This window comes from Lissotriton vulgaris, chromosome 1_1 (assembly GCF_964263255.1).
Source record: "Lissotriton vulgaris chromosome 1_1, aLisVul1.2, whole genome shotgun sequence".
In the NCBI taxonomy this organism is placed as follows: domain Eukaryota; kingdom Metazoa; phylum Chordata; class Amphibia; order Caudata; family Salamandridae; genus Lissotriton; species Lissotriton vulgaris.
The window spans coordinates 800,516,472-800,543,332 of NC_141685.1; the positions used below are offsets into that span (position 1 = coordinate 800,516,472).

Consider the following 26,861-nt stretch of genomic DNA (forward strand, 5'->3'; position numbering starts at 1 on the left):
AGCTGCAAACGCGCCGAGAGAGCTTGGAGGAAGCAACACTAGACCTCAGCGAGGGCCTCGTTCAAGCTGGCACTGCAGGGCTATAAGGCGCAGATCAAGTTGGCTAAGGCGGCTTTTCTGGAAACCACCCTGAACCAGGCGCCCAATAAGTCTCAAGCCCTGTTTAAAATCGTCAGGGAACTGACCCATCCTGTGTGCGTGGCCAATACGGTCTTTGCGTCGCAAGCCCTGTGTGACTCCTTGGCAGGTGCCTTTGTGGAGAAGACCGCTAAGATCTTGGATGGCTTAAAAAACCCAGTGCCTCCTGCTCTTGGCTTGGGAGCTCCGGTTAGCCCGTCCAGTCGACCCCGGCCGGTTGCCTCTGGCCCCGGCTTGGGAGCTCCGGACCGGTCGCCCAGTCGACCCCAGCCGAGTGATCCAGTCCTTAGTTTGGGAGCTCTGGACACTTCTTCCAGTCGACCCCAACTAAGATCTTTTCCTAGTCCCTCCTTTGAGGAATTTTGCAGCATGGCATGCACAGTGTCATCGGGCTCTCCGCTCGATCCTTTGCCACCCAAATTCTGGAAGGCTTTTTAGGCGGAACTTTTCCAGCCTTTGTATTCCATCTGCCTCCAGTCTTTGGATTTGGCAATCGTTCCCGAGTGCTGGAAGCTGGCAGTCGTGTCACCACTGCTCAAGAAACCAACGCTGGACCCCGCCTGTCTTTCCAACTACAGGCCTATCTCTTTACTCCCTTTTCCTATTAAGATTGTGGAAAAATGGTTGACCCGCTCCCTTTCAGGCTTCCTGGAAGAAATCGGATGGTTCGATGAGACACAGTTTGGCATCCGTCCTGGGCATGGGACAGAATCCGCACTGGTAACCGTACTGGACAATCTCCGTTCGCGTGTCGACAGTGGTCGGGCAGCCTTCTTGGAGCTGCTCGACATGTCGGCCGCGTTCGATACGGTCTGCCATCGGACCCTCATCAAGAGGCTTGAGGAGTGCGGGGTCACAGAGGGGGCAAGAGACTGGCTGGTATCCTATCTTAGCAACCGGCAGCAGATGGTCGCGCTTCCTCCATTTCGATCGGAGCCACGGAAAGTAGGGCAGGGGGTTCCACAGGGCTCGGCCATCAGCCCCATACTTTTTAATCTGTACCTCCGCCCTCTGGTCCAGTTTATAAAATCTTTCGGTATCTCGGCTTTTAATTACGCCGATGACACCCAGCTGGTCTTTTCTCTGGAAGGTAATAACGCAGTCTCGCTAGAGACATTCCATTGTTGTATGGCAGCCACAGCGGATTGGCTGCGGGCCAACTCCCTACAATTTAACAGCACAAAGACTGAGGTGCTTCACTACTCCATGGACCGGATCCCACGGATACTCCCAGAGAACTTCTGGCCTGCTACTTTCCCCGAGCCAGTGTCGGCTGCGGAGTCAGCTCGTAATTTGGGGGTGATCTTCGGCCCAAATTTACAACTTGACATGCACGTCAACAAGACCATCTCTTTGTGCATGATACTGCTACGCATGTTGCGTAAAGTCCTGCCCCTCCTCCCTGCCCAGGCCAGGCCGGAAGTAGTTCACGGGACCATACTGAGTCGTTTAGACTATTGTAATGCGCTACTTCTGGAGGCCCCAAAAAATCTGTTGGGGAAGTTACAATGGGTGCAGAATATGGCTGTCAAGTTGGCTCTTTCTCGCCCTAACTTCAGCTCTTCCACTCTAGCTTTAAGGGACCTACACTGGCTGCCGGTGCACCTGCGTGTATTGTTTAAAGCGGCGTGCCTGGTGTTTAAGGCGGTACATCGACAGGGCCCAGTGCCCCTGCAGAATATGTTTGCCTGGTACTCTGCTCCGCGGCTCCTTCGCTCTTCTTCGGCACAACTGCTTGTGGTCCCGAGGTTCCAGAGAGTCAGGATGGGTGGCCGCTCGTTTAGTGTCGCAGCGGCCAAACTTTGGAACTCCCTGCCACTCTCTCTGAGAAGCCACAGGGACTACTTCTCGTTTAGGAAAGCCCTAAAAACGCATCTTTTTCCTAGAAATGTCTAAGCAGCGAAAAGTGTTGTTGACCGAATCTCAAGCGCCAGGATGCCCTTTGGGTGACAGGATCGCGCTCTATAAGTACACCTACTACAAGTCAAGTTGCGTCTTCAGAGCTTGACTATAGATCAATGGACTCTCGCAATAACCTTGAGGAGCGCGCTTAAAGCGGAAACTTCGTCCTCCTAAAGAGAATCCAAAAATATCTCTACTCTCTATGGCAATCGGGATGCTGAAGAAAGCATTATTCAAGTCAATCACCGAAAACCAGGTAGCAGAAGCTGGAATCAATGTCAGTAATGCAGTAATGTCGGGTACAACAGGGAACTGTGGAACAACAATTTTGTTCACTTCACGAAGATCGATAACAAACCTATATACAGGAGGTTGTGAAGAATCAGTTCTCTTCAAGACAGGCAAAACCGGACTATTACACACATTACCTCGAGTCTCTTCGATAACACCCTTGTCAATCAGATCATAAATGATCGCCAAAAGTGCTCGTTCACCATCACTTGAAATACGATATGGCGGAATGCGTGGTAACTGAGCATTCGCCTTCAACGTCACAACATATGGAGGAATGTCTAACAGGCCCACATCATTTGGACCCTTTAGCCCATAATGAATCCGGTAACGAAGACAATTCAGATGGAAGACAATCTTTCTAAACATATATCGGGGAAATCACATTCTCACCCAAAGTAAGATGTACTCCTGACGGAGAACAGTACAAAGTCGCATACAATCTCTTCAACAGGTCAAGGCCTAGCAAGTTCTCATTACAACCTGTAGTCAAAAGAAGGGGTGCTTCAAACCTACGAGGACCAACAGAAAGAGGCAATGGAACGGAAATCGGATTCATAACGGGGGCGCCAGAAAAACCTATAGAAACATTATTAAAGCCAGACAAAGGTGCGCCAGGGAGTTTAGAATGCATAATAGAACTCTTCGTAGCACCAGTGTCTAGCAGAAAAGGCTCTGACACACCTGATGCAATCACTTCCACGTAAGGTCCACTCTGATCTACCGGAACTGAAACAACTCCCTCTCTTTGTCCATGGCTGTCCTAACAATCATTACCTTGCTCTTCATCGCCTTCAGCATAGTAATCATCTACGTAGTACTACCAGACGAATTCTGCTGTTGATCGAAACTGTTCATTGAATTCTGCGGAGGCAAAGGGCGCGCGTTTTGTCCGCGGCCTCTACCTCTAGGCGCTTGTTGAGCACCTCTACCTCTAACACCAGGAGCACTATTAGCACGTTGCAACAAAACCGGACAACTATTCTTATATTGACCCTCTTCTCTACAATATGCACACTGATTAAGACCATACTGAATACGCTGTTGAGGAGTCTCGTCTCTTTGCGAGTTCCTTGAATACTGTGGTGATTGCTGATAATCACGCTGATTATTAACACGAGGTGGATAAGCTTGTTGTAGAAGAACCTTAGTCTTCAATTCCTTAGTCTTCTTATCCGCTCTCTCTAACTCATCCTTACGCCTATTCTCATAGTACTGAGCTGTAGCAAGAATTTGCGCTGAAGTAGAAACAGGTCAAGCACTCTCGGAATCCTTCAACTTAGTACACAACTCAGGAAGAAGATTGTGCACAAATTTATCAACAAATAATCTCTGGCCACCTTCAGTAGCCATATCTTGACCACTATGATCAACAAAAGTTTCCTCGAAACGCGAGAAAAAATCTGAAACAGACTCGTCTTTCTTCTGCTTACAAGCTGACAACTTGTCCCAATTAACACGGACTTCAGGCATTAAAGTCTTCATGAAAGTGATAATTCTACCAGGAAGTTCGGCAATAACATCTTCAGGCTTAGCACCTCCAACTTGTCTATCATTTGCTGTAACAAGATTCACCCACGAAGCGCCCAATTCATTATCATGATCTGTATGTCGAATACCTTTCCAGATGGACTGTGGGACAACATTCCCAAACAACATATCTATATCCGCCAAATTCATGACGCACGAACTCACAGTTTGCGTAAGTTCTTTATAATATCCAGCAGGATTCTTTCTCGGATCTGGTAAAGTCTGCTTAAGCGCTAGAACTTCTGCACGCTTCCATGGAATATGAACCCACACACGCTGAAAGTGCGCAACAATAGGTGGATTAACAGTAGCATCAGCAGGTCTCCATATCGGAGGAACCTCTCGCATCGGATATTGACGCGCATGTCTCCTAACTGACGAATCTGGCTCAAACAGCCGTTCAGTAGGGACATCACTTTGAAGCGACAATAACGTCGACACCGCTTTCTTGATGTTGTGTAGACTCGCAATCGTCCCTTTAGCAAACTCTGAACGCAATCGAGACAATTCCACAGGAACTCTACCCACTTCGTCCATCTATTGTTCATGGAGGAACGCACACAAATGCTCAAAAACATAACCCTGCTTTTGTGCTTCACATTGTCGGAAAACATCCATAATACCTTCTAGGTCATACTGGGACCTATACGTCACCCATCTACGTGCCATATGGTCCAAAACCACTTGCTCATCTGTATCAGGCAATTGGCTACGCGACTGTCTACGCTCACTCACAGGAGACATACCCATTTGTCCCAACAAAGGAGTTAGAAAATTAGAAAAGGCAGCGGTCACCCGCTGTCTAGGAGAAGGAACAGTCGGCAGGACAAGAGGAGACGAAACAGTAGTGGTAGGATCCATAGTCGGAACAGGCATAGAGGCAGTAGTAGCAGGAAAATGCAAAGTTGGCAACCCTTGAGAAGGCTGCGCATAAGGAACAACAGCCAACGAAGAAACTGGCTGTGGAGGAATAACAGGAGGCAAAGCAATAGGTGCTTGTGCGGCCACAACCGGTGGTGGTGGTGCCGTAGCATTCTGCACATAAGGTGGTGGTGAATTCAACAAATACGACATCAAAGGGTCTTTCACAAGCTCCTTATCGACTTTCTGCTCTTTAGCCGGCAAGACTGGGTAGCATCTGTCTACCGCTAACTTCCTCACTCTAAGCATCTGCTCGCTGTTTTTCTCTTCTTCATCATTTCTGTATGCAACGGCAGCTTGCACCATTGACATACCCTTTCTATTCTTCTTTGCTAACTTAATTTATTTATGTTTGGCTTCTTTGCGCCATATGCGGAAAGAGTCAAACATTGCCGGCCGGGCTTTCTTCTTGAACAACCTGACTTCAAGGTTATCTAAGACTTCTGTCTCAAAACTACCATAACGGGGCCACTGTAGGACACCGTCATTCTTCGTATATTTTACCCAAATCTCATTGTAGCTAATAGGACCTACTCCATGTTTCACATACAATTCGGATGTAGGAGTTCCGATCGGAGGAACCGGACACGAATCCTCTAACCGGGAATCCCTCAACGTACCACAACTAAGCATCTTGCTCACTAGTCTAGCTTCAAACAACAAGGGTAATCTAAAATCGATAAGCTCGTGAATACACGAATCCCTTGGCTTTGGGGCCTGCAGGTACCAAATCAAAGCTATCCACTAAAGGATACAAAACAAACTAAGGACTAGGAGACGCTCCCTTTATACTTAACTGAGTTGTCGATGGCGTCACCAGAAGACCCGTCAATCATCTCGCTCTACAAACGTCTAAGGCTCCAAAACAGGGCGACAGTCAGGGCAGCAGTCCTTCGTAGCCATCGGGACACGGGAAACCTCGCAGCAAAGACCTTCGGAACCACGTCGACATACAGGGGTCGCTGAAGTGGCTGGCCAACCTCTAGAATTTTCTCACGAAGCTCCTCCCGAACCTCTGGCTTGGACCGGTACCGCTGAAGTCGCCCGACGTTGGGCGCCAATTGAGGTACTGGGTTTTCTCGGAACCGATACTATTACAATAACCCAGCGGTGTCAGGGCAACACCCAAAGACCCCGGATTCCCCTGTCTTGGCAAACAGAGACACGGGATACTTCTTGATGACGTCAAAGACCAAAGTTTATTGGTTGCAACCAGTGACAGAGATCTACGAAGTACACACAGGTAGTTCGACAGAGAATGCACCATCTCAATGAACAAAACTCGGTCTTTTGTGCCGAAAATTACGCCTCTGGCAACATCACAATTTACATTTGGTGCATACAAAACTGACCAATGGACAAGTAGCATTTCAAAAAGTAGCGAATCACGACAGTCAAAGTTAATCCCACTTTCCGTTGTCCAGCCCACCAAAACGATCGCACATATGATAAGTTTCCTGTTCGATCAGGCCGGACAAACCCATCATAAAACTTTCAACCCAGATTGATGATCAAGTCGTAAAGGAAAGGCAAAAGCAGATGGAAAGGAGATAGAGGAGTGGGAACGGTGTGTCATAAAGTCAGGGCACGTCCTGCTCTTTGATCTTTATCAGGCCAGCTGCTGAACAAGGAACTGGCTCAGCGGGATTCGCCCCAGACGAGGAGTCAGTTCGGCCAGGTCAACCAGAAGTCAACTAAGGCATACGTGTCAAGGACTCGTTCGGCCACAATCATAGGGCCTATGTTAGGGCAACCACACAAGATGGCTGCCACATACAAAATGGAACCCGAGGGTTCAAACTAAATCCTCAAATGTAGAGTGTTCTCCTATATCGATTCATACGAAAACACTCAGACACGTTACACTCGCCATTTGCGGTCTGCTGACACCAAAATCGTCCATTTCCGACGATCTTTATAAATCGGGTTTCGGAACTATCGAACCCAATTCGGAACCACGGAACCACATGGTTGGCTCGGAAGCCGGACTGTGAAGGGTCGAGGGATCCGTTTGTCTCGAGGAAGGCGGTGAGCTGTGTGTTGACGGTCTTCTCGATGACTTTGGCAGGAAAAGGGAGGAGCGAGATGGGGCGGAAGTTCTTGAGGTCGGTGGGGTCCGCTGTTGGTTTCTTCAGGACGGCGCTGATCTCTGCATGCTTCCAGCTCTCCGGGAAGGTGGCGGTGTTGAAGGAGATGTTGATGTCGGCGATCTTGCAGTGGAAGAAGGTGGCAAGTGAGTCGCAGAAGTCTTGCGACGGTGTGATGCCGTTGTTTCCGGCGTTGGGGTTGGAGAACTCCTTGACGATGCTGAAGAGTTCCTTGCTGTTGTGGGTGTTGTTGTCCAGTCGTTCCTTGAAAGTTTTCCTTTTGGTGGTGCGGATCAGCTGGTGGTGTTTGCGGGTGGCGTTCTTGAGGGCAGTCATGTTTTTTGTTGTTTGGTCGTTGCGCCAGGCTTTTTCAAGGGTGCGGCAGTTTTTCTTGGATGTTTTGAGTTAGTCAGTGAACCAGGAGGCTATGTTGCTGCCGGGTCTGCTGGGAGGGTTCTTCAGTGGTGCGAGGTCGTTGGCGCAGTTGGTGAGCCACTGTGTGAGTGTGCGGGCTGCTTCGTTGGGGTCCGTTGTGCTGGCTGGAGGGTTCTGGCTGAGGTAGGTGGTGAGCTGGTCAGCGGTGATCTTGCTCCAGCTCGGAACCGGTTGCGGGTGGTGGTGGGTCGTGGTTTTTCTGAAGCTGAAGTGGACGCAGCTGTGATCCGTCCAATGGAGTCTGGTGGCGTGGCTGAAGGAGATGTGCTTGCTGGTGGAGAAGACGGGGTCAAGCGTGTGGCCGGCGTAGTGGGTGCGGGTGTCCACCAGTTGCTTGAGTCCGAGGTTGGCGAGGTTATCCAGCAGGGCGGTGGTGGTGCAGTCCTTGTTGTTCTCCAGGTGGAAGTTGAGGTCCCCTAGGAGGATGTAGTCAGCGGAGGGGAGGGTGTGCGGGCTGATTAAGTCTGCAATGTCTTCGCTGAATTGTGTGCTTGGTCCCGGGGGTCTGTAGATGAGGATGCCTCTGAGGGTGGTCTTGGGTTCGGTGTGTATCTGGAAGTGGAGGTGCTCGGCGGCGGTGATGGTGTCGTCGGAGTTGGTCGTGATGCGGATGGTGTTCCTGTCGACGATGGCGATGCCTCCTCTGGTCTGGTTGACGCGGTCCCTCCGGGTGATCTTGTATTCGTCTGGGATGGCTATGGCGATGTCGGGCGCTGAGGAGGCGTTCATCCAGGTGTCCGTGAGGAAGGCTACGTCTGGTGCTGTTGTGTCGAGCTTGTTCCAGAGTTCGACGGCGAGTCTGTGGACGGAGCAGATGTTGAGCAGGATGCACCTGAGGTGGTTGTTGCTGGTGCCCGGTCTTTTGGGTGCGTGCAGGTCCGGAGGCAGGTGAACTTGCAGGCTTGGCACCTGAAGGGTCCGTTGGTGCGTCTCGGGGTGGCTCGGCAGCAGGCAGGGGTCCGGCCGGCGTTGAGTGCGTTGAGGTGGCGACGTCGTAGGTCCGTCATCGACAGGGGCCAGGCGTCCTGGCCCTGGGCGCGGTCCAGGCGTGGACGGGCGCAGACGGGCTTGCCTTTGGCGCGCCTTCGACGCACAATCGGTGCACCCGCTGCGCGTACGTGCGGACTCTGCCATAAATGGAGAGTGGAGGGAAGTGCAGCTGGGAGGTGGGAGCGGATGGCGAATTGGAGAGGGTAGAGGGAACAGAAGGCAAGGTGGGGGCGCGGGGGAGCAGCGGCAGGGAGTGGGGTGGAACAGCGGGAAAAGGCAGCAGAAGCGCGAAATACAGAAATACAAAATCAGGGGCACAGCAGAAATACAAAATCAGGGGCACAGCAGAAATACAGAAATACCAAAATCAGGGGCACAGCGGGAAAAGGCGGCAGAAGCGAGAGATAGAGAAATACAAAAAATCAGGGGCACAGCCGAAATACAGAAGTACAAAAATCAGGGGCACAGCAGACGAAACTGGTACTATCAGGGGAGAGACCAGGGGGAAGAGGAGAACCTCAACTGCAGGGGCAGCGGCGAGCGGGCGGCGGCAACAGGGGGACCAGGTGACCTCAGGAGGAGCCACGCGGCGGGTTAGGTCACCTAACTTCCTAGCTTCCGGGATCGCAAATGTGTTAAGCAACTTAATGTCCATGAAACTTAATGTCCATGAAAGCTGGCAACTTCTAGTAATTGTTTCAATACGCATATAAGGATCAAGACATCGATATACTAAGCACCAGAGCACGTGCTGTCGAACTGTTTCTTTATAAATATGATGACTAAGCCAGAACCTGCCAGCCGACACCGCTGACACCAACGTCGCAGCCCACAACCTCGCACAGTGGATCACCAACTGCGCCAACGACCTCGCTCCACTGAAGAACCCCCAGGTAAGACCAGTAACAGGAAAAACTCATGGTTCACAGACGCCCTCAAAGAAATCCTGCCGAACCCTCGGAAAGACCTGGCGCCACGAACGGTCAACAGAAAACCTGACAGCCCTCAAGAACGCCACCTGCGAACACCACCAGCTGATCTGCACCACCAAAAGGGCATCGTTCAAAGAGCGGCTAGACAACAATACCCACAACAGCAAGGAACTCTTAAGCATCGTCAAAGAGCTCTCCAACCCCAGCGCCAGCAACAACGACATCACCCCATCGCAAGACCTCGGCCGACATCAGCATCGCACCCGCACCCGCACTCTGTAACGTCATAAACAACTCCCTCGCGTCAGCCACCTTCCCTGAGAGCTGGAAGCACGCAGAAATCCACGTCCTTCTGAAGAAACCCACAGCGGACCCCAAAGATCGCAAGAATTTCCGCCCCATCTCTCTCCTTCCAGGCTAAAGTCATCGAGAACACCGTCAATAAACAGCTGACTGCTTTCCTCGAAGCAAACAACACGCTCGACCCGTCCCAGTCCGGATTTCGAGCCAACCACAGCACCGAGACCGCCCTCATCGCAGCCACCGACAACATCAGGACCCTGATGGACAACGGAGAAACAACCGCCCTCATCCTCCTAGACCTCTCAGCAGCCTTTGACACCGTATGCCACCGCACCCTGACAACCCGCCTCCTCAAGACTGGGATCCAAGGAAAGGCCCTGGACTGGATCACCTTGTTCCTCTCCGATAGAACCCAGAGTGTCCGCCTCACTCCCTTCCACTCAGCGGCCACCGAGATCATTTGCGGTGTACCCCAAGGCTCCTCGCTCAGCCCTACCCTCTTCAATATCTACATGAGCCCCCACGCCGCCATCGCACGCAAACACAACAACAACATCATCTCCTACGCCGACGACACCCAACTGATACTCTCCCTCACCAAAGACCCAGAAACCGCCAAAACCAACCTCCAGGAAAGAATGAAAGACGTCGCAGAATGGATTAAGCTCAGTCGCCTGAAGCTGAATTCAGACAAAACGGAGGTCCTCATCCTCAGACAATCCCCATCCACCTGGGACGACTCCTGGTGGCCCACTGCACTGGGCTCCGCGCCAACACCCACGGACCACGCACGCAACCTGGGATTCATCCTGGACTCCTCCCTCACGATGACCAAGCAAGTCAACGCCGTCTCGTCATCTTGCTTGAACACCCTGCGCATGCTCTGAAAAATCTTCTGATGGATCCCCACCGAAACCAGAAAAACCGTCATCCAGGCCCTTGTCACCAGCCGACTGTACTACGGAAACGCCCTATACGCAGGAACCACAGCCAAACTTCAGACACGACTTCAACGCATACAGAACGCCTCCGCACGACTCATCCTCGACATCCCCGCCACAGCCACATATCCGCCCACCTGAGAAACCTGCACTGGCTCCCCGTCTGCAAGAGGATCACGTTCAGGCTCCTCACCCACGCACACAAAGCGCTACAGAACAAGGGCCCCGAATACCTCAACAACCGCCTCTAGTTCTACACCCCCACCCGCCAGCTCTGCTCCGCCAGCATCGCCCTCGCCACCGTCCCACGAATTAGCAGAACCACCACCGGAGGAAGATCCTTCTCCTACCAGGCAGCCAAAACGTGCAACTCCCACCCCGCACACCTACGACTGGCCCAGGACCATCTCACCTTCAGAAAACACCTCAAGACCTGGCTATTCGAGCAGTAGCGACACCACCCTCCCTTCAGCGCCTTGAGACCCTCACGGGTGAGTAGCGCACTCTATAAATGTAATGATTGATTGATTGATTGACTGTTATATGCTCTCTTAACCACATACGTGAAGACATGCTTGTTAACTGTAATGTAACTGCAAATTTAAAATAAAGTTTTTTAAAAATAAAACACCACTGCTATGTGGTACTGCAAGAAACAGAGCGGGTATGGTCGTGGATCCTTTACCAAGTTGCCTTGCGTCTCTGGACATGGCTGGAACATCAGGGCATTTCTCTGGTGGTTCGACACCTGGCAGCCTTTTTGAACACCAGGGAGGACAAACTAGGCCGAAGGTGCCTAGCGATCACAAATGGCATCTCCATCCGGAGGTGGTTCAAGGTCTCTTTCAGGAGTGGGTGGCGAGAGAGTTGCTTAGATCTGTTAGACACCGCCAAGCGCACAATGTCAGCAGTTCTGCGTGCTATGGTTTCAAGGTGACTCTCGCTCTGAGACGCTTTTCATCTCGAGTGGAGCTCTGGCCTCCTATATGCCTTTCTTCCTATACCACTGCTGCCCAGAGTTCTCAAGAACATCAGGAACGACCAGTCCCAAGTCATCTTTGTGGCTCAAGACTGGGCTCAGAGGGTTTGGTATCCCGAACCGATGAGCATAGCACTGGATCCTCCCTTCAGGCTGCCCCTTCGCGAGGATGCTCAGGAGCATGGGAGGGTTCTTCTCCTGATCCTTCTTGCGTGAAGATTGAGCAGCAACACCGCTTTCGACCTTCCATCTGAAGTCTGCAATGTTTTGGCAGCCAGGCATCCCTCCACCAAAACGGTATAGGCCTGCAGTTTGTGTCATTATGTGCAGAATAGCAGGTTGACCCCCCTTTCACAGGTTCTTCTCTTTATTCTTTCACACGCACAGTAGGGCTCTGCTGTGGGCACCTTATAGAGCTACCTTTCTGCTCTATCAGCCATTCTGTGGTTGCCTGAGCAGCCATCGCTCTTAAATTTCCTATTGTACATAGGTTCTTGAAAGGTTTGCAACATGTGTTTTCTCCTTCTCCTTCATCATGCCTCAGTGGGACCATAATCTAGTCCTCATGCTTCTGATGTGCGCTCCCTTTGAGCCCTTGCACAGCTCTAATCTCTGGCTCCTTACCATCAAGACGGCCTTCCTGGTGGCAGTAACATCTGCCCTGATGCTCAGTGAGTTTAAGGCTTTGTCATCCAAGCCTTCCTACTTAGACATCTACACAGACAAGCTAGTTCTATGAGCTAGAGCTTCCTTTATGCCGAAATTCATTACTCCCTTTCATGTAGGCGAGTCCATCATCCTGCCTACGAACCGCTGTATCCTTCTAAAGAAGTGGAGCGATTTTAACAACTGAATCCAAAAAAGAGCATTGTCATTCTGCCTTGACTGCACAAGAGAGTTCCAGGTGGACGACCAACCCTTCGTGGGGTATGCCAGATCAAGAAGGGACAGGCCTGTCCAAAGTAAACCATCTCCAGATAGACTGTGCGCTGCATCAACATCTGTTATGCATTGGTCAAGAAGCAACACCCAAGGACTTCAGAGCTGATTCCACCAGAGCCAAGGTGGTGACCACTGCATTGGCACATGGAGTTGCTGTCCTGGACACTTTATTTTGAAAAGGAATGGCGACCAATGATGAGAAAGGGCCCCGAGGGTGTTCTCCCGTGAGGTGCCTTCCTCTTCACCACACATTTTCTATGTTTGTCTTGTTCTAAGTGTGGGATCACGTACTGTCTCAGTTGAGCAGTCATAGGTGGTTGTGTCGAGTTGAAAGCAGTTTTTGGATTCTCCCCCTCTGTTTTTTATGGTTAGAAATAATGATCTGTTTTGAACGGATAGGCATTTGAAGACAACCGCGTAACTCAATGCAGAATAGGTGGGTGACTAGGAATCGAATTGTATACTTTCCAGCACAGAGATATGCCTTATTAGATGAATATTAATCTGCGTCCAGGGTACTGGGATCTTTTTGTATTGATACACAAAACACTACTGCCTGGACAATTTGGTCTGTCAAAATGGGCACTTTGCCTGTTCGTCCTGCAGGAAGTTTTGGTATGACTTTGTTTCACAAACCCACCTACGGGGAAGTATTGCTTTGATATCAATTCCTTGGTAAGGAATCTGCTTCTAGAAGTCTATATTAGATGAACAAGTTACTTACCTTTTGAAACGCCTCATCTGGTAAAGGCTCTATCTAGTTGCAGATACCTCACCGACCCACGCATCCTCTGCACTCTGTTAATGGAATTCTTGGGACAGGATTTTCCCCTTTCAGGGCCCTAGTTTTCTACACCAGTGGTCAGTGTCCTTCGTGGCTCCATACTCCTGGCGTGGAAAGTCGCAAAAAGAAACTGATATCAGAATGCTGGAGTGGCACCTATATATGCACCTCGCTTCCGGTGTGGACAATGCCGATAAATTCCACCTGCCGGTACACAGGGGTATTGCTCATAAAAAAAATGTATGGATCCAGTCTGACGCCTGGGAATAATTCTAACGTAAGGAATCTGTGGCTAGATAGGGTCTCTACCAGATAAGGTGTTATTGAAGGTAAACAACTTGTTCGCCATGCCCAGTTTGCTGTTGATGATTATTCCAAGGTCCCTGCCATGGGTTCAGGGTGAGGCTGTGGGTCAGAGTGCGGACGGTCAGCCACCAGTTGGAGTCCCATGGTGAGGTGTTCTTGTTGAAGATCACTACTTTTGTTTTGTCTCTGTTGAGCTTGAAACAGTTGGTTTAGTTAGCAACTTTGGTAAAGCAGGCAGTGTAATTGTTAGTGTGTTGGGGGTCTTGTCCGAGAAGGAGAGTATGAGTTGCGTGTTGTCTGCGTAGGAGAGGTTTTTGATGTCATGTATGCGGACCACACTGGCCAGGGATCATTTATGTGTTGAAGAGGGTGAGGATGAACGATGAACCTTGAGGGAGTCTGCAGATGAGTTTGCGGGTGTCCGAGGAGGAAGATGCCAGGGTGACAGTTTGAGTTTTATCGGTTAAGAAGAAACAGATCCAGTGAAACATGTGTCCTTGGATGCCAATCTTGTGCAGGCGCCGATGCGGATGGGTTGTGAGACTGTGTCAAATGCTGCAGAGAGGTGCAGGAAAATGAGGGCTTCCTTGTTTCCACTGTCAAGGATCGTGCAGATGCCTTCTGTGGCAGCTATGAGTGCTGTTTCTGTACTGTAGTTCGGCCTGAATCCAGACTGTGTGGCATTGAGGACTTGTGGTTGCTGGGGCAGTCTGTGAGGTGGCGGTTAATAAGTTTCTCTAAGACCATTGCCGGGTAGGAGGGAGATAAATCTGTATTTGGAAAGTGTAGTTGGGTCAGTGGATGGTTTCTGGAGCAGGGGCATGACAGTGGCATATTTCCGGGAATGTGGCTCACTTTATGGAGACATGGAGGCTGGGTGTTAGTGTTTTAGTGATTAGTAGGAGTCCTTCGGTGAGGGTGTGGTGGGGCAAGGGTCAGATGGAGCCCCTAAGTGGATCTCTTCTCTGTAGCAGTGATTTGGAAAGTGGTGACAGCAGGCCACGAGGTCAGGGTTCATTAATCGGCTGTGATTGAAAGTCGAGTTGCAACATTAACTGTGTCCGGTTGAGGGTCAAAGTTTCTGTATATGGAGGTGATTTTGTTACAGAAGAATTTTGAGAGCTTGTTGTAAATGTTTTGTTAGGCGATGATGTTGTTGGAGGCGGCAGGAGCTGTGGTGAAATTTCCTTACTACTGTTAGTGCTGGCCTCGATGCAATCAGCAAAAGGCTCTTGGTGTTCTGTAGCATCGTAAGGCTGATTTGAAGAGGTCTTTATTTGGGGTGTCATGACTAGTTCTCAATTTGCCCTCCAGTTGCTTGCAGTAGCGTTTCATATTAGATGCAAATAACAGTTATTAATTAATCAAGATTTCAATAATTAATTATACATCGACGGACCAATTCTGTATTGGAATTCTGCATTTTCTTTTAAAAAAATGTGGCGAAGTTTAGAACTGAGATGAGGACAGAGCTCTATCATCCAGAGGCTTAGATGTACAGAGTGACTAGAATAAAGCCATATATCTGGACGTAGAGCACTATACATACCACTGTACGTCCTGAATCTTCTTGGAAAAAGTGTATGCTGAGAATAAAACATCATATGTCCTCAGAAACAGTAGCAAGCATTGGCAGTGTTCATCGGTTTAGCTTTATATCTGAAGTTTTTCTTCAGTCACTGATGAGTTTAGGCACTCAGTAAGTCATCATACATGCACTCTGTCACTTCCCTCTTACTCATCCATCCATTCTTGCATCCACCTACTCTTGCATTCACCCACTTACAAATCTGTTATAAAACCGAGAGCCTCACACATTCATACGCAAGCAAAAAAAAGAAATAAAAAATAAAAGCAGAAAAAAGGAATTGTGAGACAACTACATTTCACGGTCAAAAGCTTGCTGTACAAATAATAAAAGCTTAGAAGCGGGCAGTCTTCTTGCAATGGTATTGCACATAGTGTATCACTGTTTTAAAGTTCTAACATAGCAGCCACATAGAGAAGCAATGTGTTGGTCATCTTGGAGCAGTAAAAAGAATCATACACTATGTGCAATATCATTCCAAGTTAGACACATAGCAAACATTGAACTTGGTGTCTATTTTAAAATGCCATAGCGTATAAAGTATCACTGTGATACCGAATCAAGGTGACCAATTTAAACATGATAGGCATCTCAGACTCTTAAAACACTGATAAACGGTGGTTAATACCATCGCAAGATAGGAGTGTTTGAGACACGGGTGAGTTTCCATAAATTTGAGGAGGGATTTGCTTTACAGACATCAGAGTATTTTCTTGAAGTGGGACATACCATTTGGGATATCTGCAGTATTTCGGTGCAAGTTCAGCAGGCTCTTGGGGGAACAGACCAACCTAAGACATTTGTGGAAACTAGAGGCATAGCGGAATCCACAGTGCTGTGACTTGCATGAACCTCAAAGATGTTTTCTCACCCAGAATCTCCTGCAGATACCAAAGCATGAGTAAAAAAAAAACCAGAACTTTTTCTCTTTTTTGCGTAAAAAACTCCAGAACTTCAGGCAAATGGCAGAATTCCTACCATTAAATGTTCCCACACTTCGGATAAAAACGGTACCCCACGTGTGTGTGTGTGGGCCTATTTTCCGGGCAGGAATAGTCCAACATTTTCACCATGTTTGACACTGTATTACTTGGCATGGTCACATATGTGTCCTCTACTGTTAGTTATGATATGCCAACCTACGTATGTAAAGTACTATTTTTAGGTCTCGCGACCTATCAATGCGCGCAAGCGCATTGAGCGTAGCGAGAATTCATGTCCTCAAAACGCTCGTGAAACCAAGGGTTTCTTTCGTGCGGTTTTGTTTAAGTTCACGTGAATCACGTGACCAAACAAGCATGCGCATTCACGGCCGCACAGCACATCAAGGGGCTTCTCCTCCCCTAATTATTCATGGCCGGCCGCAGGCCGGCCGTACTTTCAGTTTCCCGGCCGCTCTGCATTATCAGGTACGTGTTGTTTTTCACTTTGTCTCCGTGCGTGTGTCTCCCTCGTGGTTTTCCCCCACCACTCGTGTTGTTCTCTCCCTTGTGAACCCAACCCACCCCTCCCCCCCCTGCATTTCCCGTACTTGTCTTTATTTTTTTCCTTTCAATTCTTTTTACTCACGTATATTTTTGCTTCTTTTTCGTTACATTCCTTTATTTTCCTTTGTGTCTCCCTTTTTCATAGGTAATGTTTCCTATCCCACTGTTCCGTCGTTCCTTTTCTCTTTCTTTCGTGTGTCGTGTTGGTGACACATTATTTAACTTTGTCTCCGTGCGAGCGTCTCCCTCGTGGTTTTCCCCCACCACTCGTGTTGTTCTCTCCCTTGTTCCTTCTGTGCCTCTTTTCTGAGACATTTTTTAAATTAATTTTGAAAGCCTTATTTAGCTGTGCATTTTATCAGCGTTTATTGGAGAGACAATCCAGTTTTAAAATGTACTTCTGTTCTGTTTTGTGTTTCAAATGCATATGTTCAAGTGGTTCGTGGCTCTCCTTAGAGACCGGATATACTACGTAGGTCCAAAACGGCCGAATGCATGCTATTTTTTTAGAGAACAGCACATTGTCCGTTATCTAATGGTTGCAGGCCACCCATATGGCTGCTATCAAGCTACGATTATGAATGTGCGTGTGTAGGCTGTGCCTGATGTTCTCCACTCCTTGAAAAGCTCAGGTTCATGTTTGTTTCTAATGTAGAAGCTTGGAGGCTGAAGAAGAAACTCCCTAGTTAATTTCCCTAATATATTCAGATGGGTAGACTTACCCTGGTTGTGCTGGTTGAGTGTGGGTCATGTGACTGGAAGGAGCAGCTGTCTGTGTAAGGATAAATTGCCTGTGTCCATGTATTCAGCTTGGATTCAGTGTGCTGCCTTCACTGCAGTCTGAACTTTTTAATCTGCGTGAAATGATCATGGGTAACATTATTTACTTCAAAAATAAAACCGTGCGTGTTGCCTCCCAGCGCTCTCAAACGACACATCTGGATATGTAAATAACTCCCAGGAGCTGGCACAGTTTCAATGCAAATGCTCCCCGGAGTGGCAGAAAATAGAGCACTTAATTCCATATTTTGTTTGATTGAATTTTGTTTTTATATCCTAATTATTGTATTCAAATAATTATACGTTGTGAAATATTTCATTTATGTATTTTGAAGTTCGATTCTTAAAGAGGTTACCTCTTCCTAACCCCACCCCCTTGCTCCCCACACACTCCCAGGATAAATGTAGAAAACAAACAGAAAGGTTTTGTACATGGTTGTTTGGTATGAAGCATTTGATGACTTCAAAGTGCTTCAGGTATTAAAGATTTTATCCAGAGGAAACCTTGAGAATGGCAGTCCAGTTCCTCCTGATCTTCCACATCAGGAGAATGTACTTCACTTAGAATTCAGGAGCAGGGGCCTTGGAATTTTCATCAGCAATTTTGGTGATTGGAGCTCTGAGGTCCTGGGAAAAAACTTGCAGTGTATATAATCGGGTCCCTCTTGTAAATGCACACACACTTTGTTTATTTTTATTTAATAGTTTGCTCCCATACTACCGTGATAAACAGAGTTTTTTAGTGTATCTACAGTGCTGAAAAGTGAGGCTAAGGAACTGACATTTTTTAAAGTAGTACACAGGTGAAATTCATAGATCAAAGGGGTAGATGCTGGAGCTTGGAAAAAAATGATGATTCTTCTGATTTATAGCAGTAAAATGAGTGTCATATGGCATTAATATTTGCAAACGTTCACCTAATTTATGTTCAGTCCACTAACAAGAGCGAAAGGAAGAGGTCTAAAAGGTGTATTGCTCTAAAACAATGCATTTAAAGCTTAAGCATAGCTTAGGATTGGAATACAGTGAATTTGAGCATTTACACGTTATTGTTTTGTTATTGACAATAGGGTCAAGGATACCCGACACAGCCCGATGTGCCTGTGGTGGTTATCTTGGACATCTGTTTTTAGCTGGTTTATGGGCTGGTTCTTCACATATTTACTTAGTCTACATTTCATTTTCTTAACCATTGTTGCTATCTGTTCAGGACTTAAACAGTAGTTTGTACCCTTTCTGAGTGCACTGACTTATATTAATTGCCTGGACTGCAATGATGTGCCTGAGCAGAAAATGCTTATGTGAGAAAAGGGGGCAATACTGGTGACCCAATATATGGGAGTGTATCAAGCTTTTGTCCTTACTCCTTCATGCTGTATGTCCTAAACTTAGTGGTTAAGCAGCAAACTTCATCTGATTAAACATGGTTGCAGGATTGCCTGAATGCCATAAAAGCTGCCCAAATCCACCCTGCCCATATAGCCTAACACATCGACAAGGGAGGCAACAAGTTAAGCTTCTGAAAAGCAAGTAACGTTTTTATCCAAACCATATCCACTAAGCAGAGTTTTTGCTAAATAAAATGTTTACATTTTCTGTGTGCCATGAGACCATACAGATAACTATATTAAAAGATATTTTAGGTCTCCCTTATTAGACCGCACCTGCGTTGTCCATTGCAGGACACATGGTTAGCTTTACAGTGGGCTTAGAGCACACTCGGTGCTTGCTAGTGGTTGGCTTTATCACTTTATTTATTCGAAAAGTTTTATGTAGCGCTGGCTAGACCCGGAGGTATCCGAGCACTTTCATTTGGTTGCTACTTGTTTGTCCACTTGTGCCGGATTTCCTTCCTCTTCTTTTGTTTGTCCAACCCCAAGAGCATGGACAAATTACTTGTGTCCATATTCTTTCACTTTACAAGCACTACGTTTTTTTTTTGTTTTTTTTTTGTTTAAGCAGTCCACTAAAGTGCATGTGTTTCCCAGCTTTCTCTATAGTGTACTTCTCTCCTCCTTCCGTTGCGAACCGTATTCCCCTTTCCCATCCACATGGTTCTCCCTGCCAGCTCCATGTTGCTTTTTCATCTATTTTCTTTCTTCTCACTGCACTCTGTTGTGCTTCCATGCCCCCGTCTTGCTTCCCTCACTCTTAACCTCAGAGTTTCTTCCCCCCCTCACCTGTCCCCAATGTTGTTCCCCTGCTTTAAAAAATAAACTTTCACACCCCTCCCCCCCCTCGTTAGTTTCTGAACAAAGTCTGATCAGTAACTAAAGAGAAGAAAACAAGCGCTGGCGTTGCCAATAGGTCTCGCAGTAGGAAAGTTGGAGCTATTGGTTTTGTAAATGACAAAGCCCTTTATGTTTTTAAAATGAAAACAAAAATAAAAGGCATTGTTATTTGCAATTGTAATAGCTCCAACTTTCCTACTGCGAGACCTATTGGCAACGCCAGTGCTTGTTATTGGTAGATGTTTGGGGACACTGAAAGGTTAGCAGTTTAGACACGTTTCACAACTTGCCTTCACAGAACTATGGGGAGATCCTTTTTTAGGTCTCGCGCCTGCGATGCATATGGCAAAGCCATATGCCATCGCGCAGGCGCGATACTAATGCTGTCGGGTCTGCTTCCCAGGAGACAGGAGATGTCACGCGCACGCTCTGGAAAGCGATCGGCGCCGGCCGCGCGCGTGCGTTTCCCAGTCTCCTGTCTCTCTGGGAAGCACACAAGCATGCCCAGCAAGCCCCGCCAAGGTAACTTTGAAATAATCTTTATTTCTTGTTTTCTATTCTAACTGGTCAGCATGTTCTTTCACAACCGTATCCTTCTCTGCATATTTCTGTCCGTGGGGCTACAGAATGCCAAACATCGGAGGTTTATAGCCTTTCCTAGTTTCTCTTAACTTCTTCCCACACACTTCAGCCTTTCGTCCTGCCTAAGCCGCTCACACTTTTACCCTGCCTCCCCCTCCGCCCATCACAACATTCTTGCAGGTCTCCCCCTTTCACCACTGTCAGCCATGCCCTACGGCTCCACCCCTCTACTCAACCACACATCCTTCGACCATTGGACCGTTCCACTCCTCCCCCCACCCCTTAACACTTTCCAACCGCTCATTCCTCCTCAAGTAGTCACTCCTCCGCTTTTCATCCCTCAATTTGTGCACTCACCCATCAGCCCTCCGCTCCCTCCTGCAGTCCCCCATCCACTTATCGCTCTCACCTCTGCACCCACCTCTCTCACTTTTCTTAACTGCTTCTCCTAATCATCTCGCCTCCTCTCTCTCCATTCTACCCGTCAATCACCCGACCAGGACTCTCGCCGGTCTATCCGTCAGTCCCTCACCTATCCACCGATCCCTCACCCATCTACCCTTACGGAGTCTATTACTACCCCAAACATCTCTTCCCCACCCGCTTGTTTCTTTCTCAACTCATCCACCTCTACCTCCGCACTGTCCCAATCCGAACTCCTCGGCCACTGTTCTTTATTTCTCTCACTCATCCGTCCGGTTCCTTTCCCTCTCCTGGTACCTCACACTATTGTTACTTTCTTAACTCTGCGCACTGTACCCCATCCCAAGCCTCCGCACCCCGCTCCTATATGTCACATCCACCTCACTATTGTCTTCCTCTCATCTTTGCACCCTCTTCTCATCACTCACCCTCCACCCATCTCTCACTTTCACCCTCCCCGTTTCTCATCACCTCCAACCTCTTCTCACCCCTCCGCCCTGTTCCCACCTCACACCCTCCACATTGTTTCGATCACTCACCCCTGCCCCCTCCCCCTGTTCCTATCTCTCACCCACCATGATTATGCTTGTTTTTCTTTCTGCTGCATGGTGGTGGGCACGCCCAAGGGGTTACGTAAAAAAAGACCATGCCCTTCCAGAACCCTCACCATTGGAGCTGTCTTATAAGTAACAGCGACAGGGTTTCACGTTTTACCTGAAATGTCTCCTTAGAAAAAAAAACACATCTGTAGTGGACCAGAGGCGTGATACGCCCACTGCGGAGATCTTTGTGGTCACACCTACAGGCTCCAACCCTTTAAAACACATGTGTGGGGGACTTTCAGCCACAGGTTCCAACGCAGGTAAAACATCTGAGCGGGTAGCCCCATCTACAGTGTGCAAGTAGCATGTTACAATGCGAGTCACTGCTCAAAGTTTCATCTTACCTCAGTTGATAAAATAAGCACTACTGCGTTGATTGGTAAAACCGGTGGCTATACACTATTTACGAAGGTTAGGTAGGAAACTGCAAAATCGGCGGCAGTGGCTCGCGCAGAATCAGTTTTTTAGGTGTATCTATATTACTTTGATATATTATGTTGTCAAAAAATCGAAAATAAACACGTTTTCCTATAAATGCATTTCTCTACCTACCAGCAATCAAGCAGTTGTTTTACAGTCTCTGTCACCGTGTTCATATAGGGCAGTCGTAACCTATGTAAACCCATTGATTTTATTTTTGTTTAAATGTAAATCATTCCATGTCAAGCCGTGTGCTTCCAGCCTGCAGGCGGCTGCACCGCTCTGCGACCAGACGTTTGAAGCCCATGTTTTGGGCCAAGCAGAACCCCGTCACATTTAAACACAGCCACGTGTATTGGAAATAAATAAAACAACAGAATGAGTCTTGTGACCCTAGAACTGGATGTACAGACGATTCAAGGGCTTCCAAGGGGTTTATAATCCTGCAGTGCCGGTCTAAATCTAGCTGCTATGAAGTGCAAATGCGTCATTCATGCTGAAGTAACCAGGGCCTTCCACACATTGGACACTGCGCTGCCTCACACAAACTGCGCTGCCTCACACACACACACTACGCTGCCTCACACACACACACACACACACTGCGCTGCCTCACACACACTGCGCTGCCTCACACACACTGCGCTGCCTCACACACACTGCGCTGCCTCACACACACACACTGCGCTGCCTCACACACACACACTGCGCTGCCTCACACACACACACTGCGCTGCCTCACGCACACACTGCGCTGCCTCACACACACACTGCGCTGCCTCACACACACACTGCGCTGCCTCACACACACACTGCCCTGCCTCACACACACACTGCGCTGCCTCACACACACACTGCGCTGCCTCACACACACACTGCGCTGCCTCACACACACACTGCGCTGCCTCACACACACACTGCGCTGCCTCACACACACACTGCGCTGCCTCACACACACATTGCGCTGCCTCACACACACATTGCGCTGCCTCACACACACACTGTGCTGCCTCACACACACTGCGCTGCCTCACACACATACTGCGCTGCCCTCCCTCACACACACTGCACTGCCCTCCCTCACACACACTGCGCTGCCCTCCCTCACACACACTGCGCTGCCTCTCACACACCGCGCTGCCTCTCATACACACACACTGCGCTGCCTCACACACACACACACACTGCGCTGCCTCACACACACACACACTGCGCTGCCGCACACACACTGCGCTGCCTCACACACACTGCGCTGCCGCACACACACTGCGCTGCCTCACACACACTGCGCTGCCTCACACACACACACTGCGCTGCCTCACACACACACACTGCACTGCCTCACACACACACTGCACTGCCTCTCACACACACACACTGCGCTGCCTCTCACACACACACACTGCGCTGCCTCACGCACACACACTGCGCTGCCTCACACACACACTGCGCTGCCTCACACACACACTGCGCTGCCTCACACACAGTCACACTGCGCTGCCTCACAAACACAGTATGGAGCCACACACTGCTGTGTGTCACTCACACTGTCCTATCACACACACTGCGCTGTTACACACACACACTGCCCTATGACACACATACTACACTGCCTCACACACACACTGCGCTGCATCACGCACACACTGCCCTGCTACACATTGCACTGCCTCACACACACTGCGCTGCCTCACACACACTGCGCTGCCTCACACACTGCGCTGCCTCACACACACTGCGCTGCCTCACACACACTGCGCTGCCGCACACACACTGCGCTGCCTCACACACACTGCGCTGCCTCACACACACACACTGCGCTGCCTCACACACACACACTGCACTGCCTCACACACACACTGCACTGCCTCTCACACACACACACTGCGCTGCCTCTCACACACACACACTGCGCTGCCTCACGCACACACACTGCGCTGCCTCACACACACACTGCGCTGCCTCACATACACACTGCGCTGCCTCACACACAGTCACACTGCGCTGCCTCACAAACACAGTATGGAGCCACACACTGCTGTGTGTCACTCACACTGTCCTATCACACACACTGCGCTGTTACACACACACACTGCCCTATGACACACATACTACACTGCCTCACACACACACTGCGCTGCATCACGCACACACTGCCCTGCTACACATTGCACTGCCTCACACACACTGCGCTGCCTCACACACACTGCGCTGCCTCACACACTGCGCTGCCTCACACACACTGCGCTGCCTCACACACACTGCGCTGCCTCACACACACTGCGCTGCCTCACACACACTGCGCTGCCTCACACACACTGCGCTGCCTCACACACACTGCGCTCCCTCAACACACTGCGCTGCCTCAACACACTGCGCTGCTTCAACACACTGCGCTGCCACACACACTGCGCTGCCTCACACACACTGCGCTGCCTCACACACACTGCGCTGCCTCACACACACTGCGCTGCCTCACACACACTGCGCTGCCTCACACACACTGGGCTGCCTCACACACACTGTGCTGCCTCACGCACACACACACTGCGCAGCCTCACACACACTGAACTACCTCACACACTGCACTGCCTCACACACACTGCACTACCTCACACACTGCGCTGCCTCACACACACTGCACTGCCTCACACACACACTGCGCTGCCACACACACACTGCGCTGCCTCACACACACACACACACACACACACATTGCACTTCCTCAAACACACACACGCTGCCTCACACACACACACGCGCTGCCTCACACACACGCTGCCTCACACACACACAATGCGCTGCCTCACACACACACAATGCGCTGCCTCACACACACACACTGCACTGCCTCACACACACACACACACACACACACACACACACACACACACACACACACACACACTGCGCTGCCTCACACACACACACACACACACACACTGCGTTGCCTCACACACTGCGCTGCCACATAATTACCCAGCTCTCAATGCAACATACACTCCAAATACCACTCAGTGCCACATAATTATATGCTACATAGTTACACTGCACTCAATGCCATATGCACTCCAAACAATACGACTCAGTGCCACAAAATTACATATTACATATTTACACTGCACTCCATGCAACATACACTCCAAATACTACTGAGTGCCACATAATTACACACCACATAATTACACTGCACTCAATGCAACATTCACTCCAAATCCCACTCAGTGCCACATAAGTACACTCTACTGAATGCAACATACACTCCCCATATTACCACTCAGTGCCACGTAATTACACCCCATATAATTACTCTTCTCAATGCAACGTAAATACACTTCACATAATACCACTCAGTGCCGTATAATATGCTACATAATTACACTGCACTCAATGCAACATACACTCCAAATACCACTCAGTGCCACATAATTACTCTACTGAATACAACATACACTCCCCATATTACCACTCAGTGCCACGTAATTACACCCCATATAATTACTCTTCTCAATGCAACGTAAATACACTTCACATAATACCACTCAGTGCCGTATAATTACACACCTCATACTTACACTACTCAATGCAACATAAATACACTCTATCTATCTATCGCACTTACTCTATCTATCGCCATCACTCTATCTATCTATCGCCATCACTCTATCTATCTATCGCCTTCACTCTATCTATCACTTCGCCACAGCATCACTCAGCACCACCACAGCATCACTCATGGGAAATACAACATCACTAGGCGCTACCACAGCATCAATGAACGCCACAGCATCACTCGTTGCCACCACAATATCACTCAGCGCCACCACAGCATCAATCTGTGCAACCATTCAATAACTGGTTCAAATATGTTCTCTCAATGTTTCAAGCTTTATTACAAATGTCATAAAAAGATGTTAATATTTCACTTCTGTTCTTGGATTTTCGTCAAAATAAAATACAATTAACATAATCTTCACAATTTTTTTACAAAAGTTTAAGCTATTGCTATTATAAATTACAATAACTTTTATTTAAGTATTAATTATTAAAAAATGTAAAAGCCATTGTTATTTGAAATATCAATACATCTAAGTCACGTAAATACAACACATATTGCATTACAAATGCTATAGGTGTCACATTTGCAAACGTTAGAACTATTGGCATTGTAAATGACAAAGCTATTAAATTTGCTATTTTCAAAACCAACACATAAATAAAAAATGTGTCATTTACAATACCAATAGCTCAAACTTTCCTAATGCGAGACCTATTGCATTGCAAATGCTTGTTTAACCAGTGTTTGACCTGTGCAGGGATTTGTGGGTGAGAAAAAGTGACAGCATTCTTGCAAGCCACACCACCTAGGGCTCCTTTCAATGGCCATGGTGCAGGACGACCCTAAGCCCAGATGTGTGTCCGAGGCCTAAACGTGGAGCTGTGGCTCAGACGTGTGTGTCGGCACCCCAGCGAGGATTGGGTATGAATTTTTCTGAGGGTAAAAAAAAATCCGAACACCATCTGAGCTCCTTAATGGAGCATAGACGTGTGTGGCTGTGTCCCAGGTAGAAGCCAAGCATGGTTTGGATTTTTTTTCTGGAGCCAAGAGAAAATCCACACAGCATTCAGGCTCCTCACTAGGGCTCAGATGTATGTCAAGCTCCTTCCTATCCCAACGTTTCTCTTGAACAGAAAAGTCCTTTGAGATGGAGGTTCTGTTCTGAAGCTGAATGACAAAGTGAGGTTTGGAAGGGGACAGACTAAGAGCAACACAGTCCATCACCTTCCAATCCCTACCTCCTTGCTTGATTCTTCTGTTGGTGGGGTGGTATGGGTGGTGGGAGGGTGATATAATCTAGGCATCTCATCCCAACCTCTCTTCCTCCGCCTTGTTTCAACCAATTAAAACGTAGCTTGAGCTGGTGGACTTGGCTAGAGAAATGCTGAGGGCAATAATATCTGCCTTTAGCTTGTCCTGCTGTTGCTCCGTCAACCATAAAAATGCACTTTAACTTTAGATATTCAAGTGAAAACAAACGCTTTTAAAGAATCTCCAGACATTAAATAAAATATTTGAAACATTACTTGTTAAAATGAATTTGTATACAAAGCTATATGTAATCAATTTTCTCCTGAATGTAAAAAATAAATACTTGGAATTGTACATATTTAGATGGTGTATTGGATGCTAGTATTATTTATTAACCTATAACTGTTCAGAAAAAATGTTTTATATCATCTGTTTTCTATCTAGGTATTTTGTGTTG

At 48.4% G+C, this 26,861-nt stretch overlaps 1 protein-coding gene across 1 annotated transcript in view; it reads left to right on the plus strand.

Moving 5' to 3' along the window:
• COP1 (COP1 E3 ubiquitin ligase) overlaps positions 1 to 26,861 on the plus strand; it is a 917,107-nt gene that overhangs the window by 356,615 nt on the left and 533,631 nt on the right. The window lies entirely within an intron of this gene.